Source organism: Pseudorasbora parva, chromosome 6 (genome assembly GCF_024679245.1).
Source record: "Pseudorasbora parva isolate DD20220531a chromosome 6, ASM2467924v1, whole genome shotgun sequence".
NCBI classification, from domain to species: Eukaryota; Metazoa; Chordata; class Actinopteri; order Cypriniformes; family Gobionidae; genus Pseudorasbora; species Pseudorasbora parva.
In genome coordinates this window covers 36,192,992-36,200,233 of record NC_090177.1, presented here as the reverse complement: position 1 = coordinate 36,200,233, position 7,242 = coordinate 36,192,992, and the positions used below count along the sequence as shown (strand labels likewise).

Below are 7,242 nucleotides of genomic sequence, written 5' to 3'. Positions count from 1 at the left end.
TTAACTCATATTTTAGTGTTGTTTAAGTGTTAAAACTTATATTTTAGTGTTGTGTTGATCAATTATTAAGAGTAAACTGAACTTAAAGATTTTAAGTTAATTTTATTAATTCAGTTTGAATTCAGGTAACAAATCTAACTAAGTCTTAACAACTACATGGTTACTTAAATGGTTTTAGGAAACAGATTGCGGCAAATGGTTTAAGTTCATCAAACTCAAAGTGATTAAGTTACATAAGACTAAGCACAAGCTAACATTGGTACAAAATGAAGACAGAACAGGAGGGTATTTTTAAGTAATTTATTGAAATATAACATTTACATCATAAATACAGTATGCCATATGTTCACAAATATAACTAGACAAAAAATATTAGACTTTTTCACCAAATAAAACAGCACAAACATGTTTAAAAAAGTCATAACATTTAAATAACCAAACATATAAAATAAAAAAAATTATGTAAAAAGGTACGTTTCCTCAAAAAGCAAAAGCACTGTATGATCTTTAATGTACTCTAAGTGTATTGCACTGACCGAAGACTTGGCAGACATCACCACCTCATCTTTAAAGACAATCAAAGCATCCAGTGGGTTTAAAGGTAACGTTCCCTCTTCCTCCTCGACAGTAAGGATGGTGACTGTTGGCTTCTGCACCTGGTCAAGCTCCTTTTTCTATATGCATTGGAAAAAAAGTTTGTATGTCACCACATATAAAAATAACCCTTGTCAGGGCAGACACCATATTTCAATTTTCATAAATAAAAAAAACGTTGTTATAAGGAACGGATTATTGTTGATTTAATTGGGCGTGTGCTTATTTAAAACCCTGTAGTTCAATTTTGTAAAGATGTTAAGTTGTTTGTCAGCAAGGTTTAATTGGGGGAAAAACATTTTCAGGGGTGTATCAGCCGAATGTTCTAGACCTTGAATTGAATGACGAATTGAATTGAATTGAATTCAAGCGATAATGCACACATTGCAAAACATTTGTTTTTCATGTCAGTATGTCATAAATAGAAAGAGGCAACAGTTTACTGTCAAAGATTTGTCGCTCACATCACGCCGCATCCAGTGTAGACAACATAACGGACTATAAGGGGCTCTTTTGTCATGTCGCGCTGCTCACATCCGGTGTAGACAAAGTGAAACAAGACAGATTTGATTAACAAATTTTAAATGGATAATGGCATGACATCCTTGGTGTAAATTACGTTCTTCTTTCAGATTAATATAATCAGAGCGGTATTAATAAATGTCCTGGTTAATCCAAGCATTATAATGGCAGTAAATGGCTGTCCAAAATTTGAAGCCAAAAAAGTGCATCTATTCATTATAAAAGTAATCCACATGACTCTGGAGGGTTAATAAAGTACTTCCAAAGTGAATCGATGGGTTTATATAAGAAAAATATCCATATTTAACTCGTTATAAAATAAGAAAATAACTAGTTTCCGGCGCAACGATGACGTCGGATATAGCGTAAAAAAGCATAACAGCCACGGCGTTGACGGCGGACGCAGCGTAAAAAACATAAATGATGTGACGATGATGTCGGGCATTGCACAAGCGTTTTGAATCACGAGAGGATATTTTTCTTACACAAACCCATCGATTTAATTCAGAAGGCCTTTATTATTCCCCCGGAGCCGTGTGGAGCACTTTTAAAATGGATGGATGCACTTTTTTGGGCTACAAATTTTGGGCTGCCATTCACTGCCATTATAAAGCTTGGACGAGCCAGGGCACGTATTAATATAACTCTGATTGTATTCGTCTGAAAGAAGAATGTCATTTACACCAAGGAGGACTTGAGGGGGGGAGTAAATCAGGGTGAACGATTCCTTTAAGCTTGAGCTGAGATTGGTTTATTATGTGTCAAATAAGCTTTTGCTGTGCTCAATGTATATGCTAATGAAAGCCTAAATTAAACGTTTTGAAGACTAGATTTTCAATGGACAGATTAATAAAATTCTTATGTGTTTGGAACAATATGAGGGTTGGTAATTTATGAATCATGACTGAATTTGTATTGGCAAGTGGACTATACATTTAAGACAACTTGAATGATCAACTATCAGTCACTGTAACCACACCATGCATTTATGCTGGTGGCAGCTGAAAGGTTAACATGTTGCTAAATAAATGTAATGTAGTTTTGACATGTGTCCTACCTTGTGTCTTGAAAACATCTTCTGACTCTTCCTTTTAAATAGTAACAGACCTGCCAGGATCGTAGTTTTTTTATGATTCATGACAACACTTCTTTCAACCACTGCAAATCTAGCATTGCCAATTACCTTACACCTTTACAAACCCAAGGCAACTTCAGGATAACTGCCAGTGAAAATATAACACACGAAATGTTTCTGTTTATATTAGGAAAGCCGACTATAACAACAACTTTCAAGACTTGACCAGTATTCTCCTGAAGCAATACAACATGACTTTGAATGATAGACAGACTGGACTTTGGACTTTAAGCCTTTTAAAAAAATCATATTGCTTCAGAAGACTTACAAGTTGTGCTAAAAGACATTTATGGTCATAATTACGTTTGCAAAAATAGCAATTCATTCAAAAATTTAAATTGAAGAACAAACTTATATTTGTATGAACATTATGTAACTGTTCATAACGTTATCATTTGCATTTTGCACAGTTACGTTACAAAATTCCATTGATTTGTTCAATGTTAATTCTAACTTACTTACTCATAGAATTGTAGCCACGTTGCTGCCATTGCACCTTCGTCTTTGCTCTGAAAAGATTTAAAAGCATGGCAACAATGTGTTAGTGTGAGTTTCAAATGAGAAAACGTCATGAGAAACAAATAACAGTTTAAAATTTTATCTAACGTTAGCAAAACAGGATCTAAAATGCTCCTCAAGTCACTTTGTTCACCCCGGAGCTTCAGCTGCTTTAGTCAAATTAACTAGCATCACATATGATAGAGGAAACTCGAATTCGATTAACAATACATTTAAAACGGTTGTAATATAAGGAATGCGTGAGTTTGCATTAACGTTACCTTTTGCTTTAACGTAAGTTAGTTAACGTCACTGTGGCACGAGACGAGAGACATGGAAAGATGGCCAACTGTCTCAAAAGCCAGCGTTTATCTGTCCGACTGTGAGAAAGCACAAACATATATTTTTTAATTCCCCGCTGACAAACTGCAGTGTAAAACAGCATAATTAACTCCAAACGTGTACATTACCGTTGATAACACTGGTGCAATAGCGCATTTGCTCCTAATGTTAGATTGTGTGCTGGCTAACTTTACACACAACATTACTGAGCTGGTTAATCTTCGGATAAACATAAAAGAGGTACGAAAATAACACTGAAAACGTTCAAACATGAGCGAAATATGAATAAATAAGTTTGAAACGCTTACCTTTTGTTTTTCTTGACTGTAGCGCGAGCCGTCCTGCTGTGACTGGACTGAAGGAGGGAAAATGGTGCGGTTTTTGTTACCTCGGAAACTCACTGGGATGATACTTTGACATGACTAAATGTAATGACTTTAAAAGAGCTTAATGTAAGACTGTAGGCTTAATATGAGGTAGATTAATGTATATACTATTGTTTATTTATTTATTTTATCAGCTTTTAGTTATTTAATTGGCCATAGATGTAAAATACTAGATTAAATAAATATCTGTAACTTAAACCATTAGAGTTAAAAAGTTTTAGTAACTTATTTAGATTGAGGTTTGCTTACAATAATACATTTTTGAGTTAACATCACACATATTTGTTAAGTTGAATTAACTTTTTTGGTAACATTAAGTAAAATGAACTTATTTCATTTAGTGAATTTCACTGTTAGGTTTTACAGTGTAGGTTTAAACATTTTGGACAATGGAAAGCAGACTTTGGAACAAAATGAGAACTCAAAAGAGGACCAGTATTGTCGTGACGTTTTCAAGATAGCGAGAGCTTTGCAACAAACTTTGAGCTGACAGAGAAGCCGTTCTTGCATGTGCTTTATTAGACAGGTGTGCAAATGTACCAATGTGAATCAATGTTATGTAGCTCAACAAGTATGATGTTCCAATGTTGATGTAACTTAAGCTACTCCTAGTCTCATACAGCCAACAAACTAACACACAGAATAGCTTTATAATTTTCAACACACTCAAATGCATTTTAGATAGTGTAAACCAAGTGAAACAGCATTGCGTTTGTTCACAATTTTAATTAGTCAAATAAACTGACCTGTATAGTGCGGTAAATCAGCACTTGTCGGTAGTTCGGTAGAATGAAATGTCCTAATTTATTTATATCCCCCGGGACTTGCGTGTGGCACTGATATCTCTTATTAGTAATGCCTTGCTTCATATAAGTCATGATAAAAAACAATAGGTTACTATCGTAACCCCGGTTCTCTGAAACATCGAGTGGAGAGATCCACCTATGGGAAGGGCATCCGTACCTGACCTCTGCAGAAGCATCCAATTGCACCAAGTCTGACAAGACAGGCAGGAGCGCGCAGCCAATGCCCAGTAAGGCCCCACCCCTTACCAGCGGGCATATATGGGCTGCATACGCTACTGTACATCAGTAAGTATATTCGCTTCTCGTGCGGTAAGCGGGGCAACGCTGGTGGATCTCTCCACTCGATGTTTCAGAGAACCGGGGTTACGATAGTAACCTATTGTTCTCTTTCATCATCTCGTTTCGAGATCCACCTATGGGAGAGACATGGACAGCTCCCCGATTGCCCAATACACTCACAGTGAGGTCCTGTTAGCCAGAAAAAGACGGTCACCCCGAGGGGCGGTGCACGACGCGTCTCATAATCATGAACTCGCCACACCGACGCAACCGCGTAACTGCGGTGTGAAGCAGGACATGAAACATAGGCTATGTGTGTCACACATAAGGAAGGCAGGGTTAGGAAGACCCCACCCCCAAGACCGAATGTGCTACTGAGGTTCTGGTGACATCCAGCCTGTAGTAACGCACAAACGTATGGGGAGAAGCCCAACTGGCCGCAGAACAGATATCCTGCAGTGATACTCCCCTGAACAGAGCCCAAGAGGCGGCCAAGCCCCTCGTGGAATGAGCTCTGATGTTCCCTGGGGGTTGCACTCCCTTTGATTCATATGCCAAGATTATAGCGTCCACAAGCCAATGTGAGAGGCGTTGTTTAGACAGGGGATCCCCTTTGCGAGGAGGAGCCCATGAAACGAAGAGTTGGTCACTCTTCCGGAACGCGCTGGTCCTAGACACATACGTTTGTAACGCACGGACTGGACACAGGGCATTTAGCCTCTGATCCTCCGCGGAGGAAAAGGGCGGAGGGTGAAAAGCGGATAGCTCCAACACCTCCGATGTGAACGCAGGGAAACATTTCGGCATGAATGCTGGATTAGGCTTGAGGAAAACCTTATCTCCACCCAGAGAGAAATTGATGCACGAGGGGTGGACCGAGAGTGCATGTAACTCACTGACACGTTTGGCTGACGCCAAGGCCAAGAGCAAGGCTGTTTTGAAGGACAGCAACTTAAGGGGAATATTCCCCAGAGGCTCAAAAGGGAATTGAGACAGAGCTTCCAGCACCATGGAGAGGTCCCATTCAGGGATCGTTCTCCTAATGACTGGCAAGGAGCGACGGGCGCCCTTCATAAATCTGCGGATTAGAGAATGCTGCCCAACCGTTGAGCCCTCAAAACCCACATGACAAGCAGAGATAGCTGCCAGATAGACCTTAATAGTGGAAAAAGACCTGCCCTTATCCATAAGGTCTTGGAGGAAACACAAGATATCAGCGACTGAGCACTGATATGACGTGAGACCCCGCCCATCACACCACTCATCGAACACCTGCCACTTACAGCCATACAAGGACCGTGTAGAAACGGCCCTGGCATTCTGTATAGTAGCCACCACGCGCGGGGGAAGCCCTAACGCGCTTAGGTTCGTCCTCTCACGGGCCAAGCCCAGAGAGCTACCCTGTCCGGGTGTGGGTGATAAATCTCCCCGTTCGCTTAAGACAATAGGTCTGTGCGGAGGAGGAGGCACCACGGCTGGGCATACAACAGAGGGATTATCTCTGCCAGCCACGGCGCTTTGGGCCACCTGGGTGCTATCAGGATGAGAGAAACCCTCCCCTCTCTCGCCCTGGCCAGTGTGAGAATTATCAGGCACAGGGGAGGAAAGGCATACAGCAGCACTCTGGGCCACGGGTGGGCCAGTGTGTCCACCTCGAGGGGCGCGTCCAAGACCTTTAGCGAGAAGAACATAGGACAATGGCTGTTTTCGCGCGAGGCGAACAGATCTACGGGCGCCCGTAGTCTCATCCATATCATGTCTACTATCTGAGGGTGGAGGTGCCAATCTCCGAAGAGCGGGTTCCCCCTCGATAGAAGATCCGCGCCTCTGTTCAGAATTCCCGGAACATGAGTCGCGCGTAACGACAGGAAAACTCGCCCGCTCCATACCAAACGCTTGTAAGCTAGGGCATGAAGCTTCGGCGAGCGCGCGCCGCCTTGACGATTGATAGCCACTGTCGTGGTATCGTCGCAGCGTACGAGCACATGATGTCCCTGCAGACGAGGCAGAAAATGATTCAGAGCCTTCTAATTGGTTAGAAGCTCTAAATAATCTATATGCTCTGAACGTAGTTTGCTCGGCCGCAAACCGTTCACAGTTCTGCCCTCCTGGGTGGCACCCCAGCCTGTTAGGGACGCGTCCGTCGTCACGACTTTCCGCAACATGACAGTCCCCAGAGGGGTACCCTGTGCGTAAAAGTCCGCGCTCTTCCAGTGGCGCTGAGCTGCAGCGCAGGTGCGCGTCACTGTTACAGAGCGGCAAAGATCGTGTAACGGGCTGAAATGTAGTAACAAAACCCATTTCATGAACGCCCTCATCCTCAGGGGTCCTAGTGGCAAAAACTGGATAGCTAAAGCCATAAGACCCTGTAGCCTGAGACGTGCGATATCGCACCCTCGCCCCCTCTCTGAACTGTGACAGACAGTTCGTCAGAGAGAGAACGCGCTCCTGAGAGAGACGCGCTCGCATGGAGACTGAGTTCAGCTCCATGCCCTGGAAGATCACCCTCTGACTGGGTGTAAAGCTGCTCTTGTTCACATTCACCCTGAAGTCCAGAGATCGGGTGTGCGCGAGCACACGGGAGGTGTCCTGCAACACCTTTTCCCTCGAATCGGCTATGATGAGCCAATCGCATATGTATGTCAGGATCCGTAGACCAGACATTCTTAGGGGAGTGAAG

General features: G+C 42.4%; 1 long non-coding RNA gene across 1 annotated transcript; it reads right to left on the bottom strand.

Annotated features, from left to right (window-relative positions):
* Positions 1-148: 148 nt before the first annotated feature.
* LOC137078944 (uncharacterized) lies at positions 149-3,665 on the bottom strand. Its single transcript, XR_010905376.1, has 4 exons — positions 3,400-3,665; positions 3,031-3,129; positions 2,714-2,760; positions 149-674 (listed from the first exon to the last, which is right to left on the bottom strand). It is a non-coding gene; the product is annotated as an uncharacterized lncRNA (long non-coding RNA).
* Positions 3,666-7,242: the final 3,577 nt, after the last annotated feature.